Below are 2,722 nucleotides of genomic sequence, written 5' to 3' on the forward strand. Positions count from 1 at the left end.
TAATTTTATTTTTTTAAATTTTTTTTTAATGTTTTATTTATTTCCAGGAGAGAGAGAGAGAGAGAGACAGCGTGAGCAGGGGAGGGTCAGAGAGAGAGGGAGTCACAGGCTGAAACAGGGTCCAGGCTCTGAGCTGGCAGTCAGCACAGAGCCCGACGCGGGGCTCGAACCCACGAACCGCGAGATCATGACCTAAGCGAAAGTCGGACGCTTAACCGACTAAGCCACCCAGACGCCCCTGTTTTAAGTCAATTTAAGAGAATGTAGAATAAACCTGACTCTTACAATGTAAGTAGGAGAGGAATGAGTCTTTTTGGAGGTACGTCAACTCTCTTGGGTCATTAATTGTCATTCCTTGAACTGAGAAGAGGTATGTGCACTGCTTTGTTCCTTTTTGTTAAAGGTGTCCCAAGGGGAACAACTAGGAATTAGAAAAGTTGAAAGATTAAGCCCTAGTTTGGCCCTTTTCTAGCTGAGTGATCTTCGTCAGTTTGCTAAGCCTTGAGCTTCCCTTTTTCCTCATTTGCAAATTGGGAAGAATGACTCCTTCCCTCCTTGTCTTCTGGGGCAATATTGAGGATCCAACTGGATGGAACGTGTCTTTAGGTTTAGACCTGAAGCGGAGTGTTTCTAATATTCAGTTAATAGTGGCTTCCATGAGGCAGGTCCCCACACTCCACACCATAACGCTACTGAGAACAGATGACTGTGTCTTAAACTTTCCAGTGAAAAAGGACAAAGGCTGTTCTTGGGGTTCCAAAGCCTTTCCTAATGCTAATACTTTTACCACCTGTTGTTGGAGGGTGGTGAGGAAGGAGTGTGAGACTATTCACACAGACACAAAGGTGAGGAAAATCACATTTTGTGCACAGCTGAGTAAAGTATAAGTTGAAACCTGGACCCAAGCCTTCTGGTTCCAAGGTGAGTGTTGTCCTCTTCCTGGTGGATTGTCTCTGCAGACAGTCTGCAGATAAATGGAAATGGAGAGGTGGACTCTAGAGGAAATGTGTGGTTGGCTTTGGAATTGAAGAGTGCCGATGTCAACAAAAGAGTAATTCATTAGAGACCAATAAGCTTGGCAGCAGGACTGTCTGAGCACACTGAGCATCACTGCCTTGGGGGTACATGACGGTTGGCTGTACGGTGGGTTTTTAGAAAGTAGAATGTACTCTGTGAATATTCTTGTTCTGATTTTGTAATAACTCAGGGGGAGGGGATAAATATTCACTATATTAAGGCTATGCATGTGTCCTGAGATCTAGTTCTTTCCCTAGCTCTGGTTTTATCAATGCTCATAATAGACCAAGTCTGATTTTTATGATGCATCTTATATGAGAAATGTCTAGGACTCTAGGTATCTGGTCATCCTTGAGAAATGACAGCACAGCTGGCGAAATAACTTTTGAAGACAAACATCGCTAATTTGATGATTACCAGTTACTATTAAATGAATTGTAAAACTATTGTGTTTTATTTTTCAGGAAAAAAAAGTAGAACATACCCCTTTTAGTGCACGCAGTAATGATTGTTGAACACTTGCAAGTGATGCTTCTATGCTTGTTCCTTTGATAAAATAATTGATAAAGCTATGCTTCCTTTGTGTCTTTTCTTTTAAAAAAAATTTGTTTTGAGAGATAGAGCAACAGGGGCAGAGGGAGAAAGAGAGAGAGAAAGAGTGGGGGGAGTATCTTAAGCAGGCTCCATGCTCAGTGTAGAGCCTGATGCAGGGCTCGATTCCACAGCCCTGGGATCATGGCCTGAGCCAAAATCAAGAGTTGGACGCTCAACTGGCTGAGCCACCCAAACGCCCCCCCCTTTGTGTCTTTTCTAATTGATGCTGATGGAAAAACTGACAATAGTAGTAGAAATATTGCAATACTCCATTATAGAGATGGATTATAGTGCTTTAAAAATTACCATACATCCTAAAGGCAATCAATAAAAATTACTAATGCTGGATTGAATTGATGTACCAAACAAAGCCTGGTGGTCTACTGAGTGAAAGGTAGGCATGAATATTCTGGGTGGAATGTAGGAAATGCTATTAAAAAGTTAATGCATAGGGGCACCTGGGTGGCTCAGTCAGTTCAGCATCCAACTTCAGCTTAGGTCATAATCTCACGGTTCGTGGGTTCGGGCCCTGCGTCCGGCTCTGTGCTGAGGAATAGCTCAGAGCCTGGAGCCTGTTTCAGATTCTGTGTCTCCCTCTCTCTCTGACCCTCCCCTGCTTATGCTGTCTCTATCTCTATCTCAAAAATTAGTTAAACATTAAAAAAAAGTTAATGCATAGATAGTAAACACAGTCTTGAAATATACAAACAAGTACTTACTTGTAGAATAATTGTAATCACAATGAATGATAATAGCAATTACTTTTACTTGGTGCTTGTTCATCTTCCAATCCTGTGAATATTTTTTCCCAGAGTTCTAGTTTGGATTCTCTTTTCTCTCTATAGAAATACTCTCCTTGGGCTTCATTATTTGCCCTAAGGCTGAATTTGCCATCTGGGTAGCAATGACCCAATGCAAGCAACCTCTTATGTACCTCAGGCATGCACACCTCTGAACACTCCGATAGCATTTTTCACATGTCTTCTATATCAGGCAATTGCAACCTGGATCTGAACAAGATGGCCTAAAGGCACAAGATAAAGTAAGAAGGGTAGAAGGGCTGCAATCAAGGATTAAGGAAGCCCAACATTTTAAAGGCTAAGTAAATGAG

General features: G+C 41.9%; 1 non-coding gene across 1 annotated transcript; it reads left to right on the top strand.

Moving 5' to 3' along the window:
* Positions 1 to 1,170: 1,170 nt before the first annotated feature.
* Positions 1,171 to 1,303, top strand: LOC120246665. Its single transcript, XR_005532101.1, has one exon. It is a non-coding gene; the product is annotated as a small nucleolar RNA SNORA72 (small nucleolar RNA).
* Positions 1,304 to 2,722: the final 1,419 nt, after the last annotated feature.

This window comes from Hyaena hyaena, unplaced genomic scaffold, assembly GCF_003009895.1.
Source record: "Hyaena hyaena isolate Hyena2069 unplaced genomic scaffold, ASM300989v1 scaffold_478, whole genome shotgun sequence".
In the NCBI taxonomy this organism is placed as follows: Eukaryota; Metazoa; Chordata; class Mammalia; order Carnivora; family Hyaenidae; genus Hyaena; species Hyaena hyaena.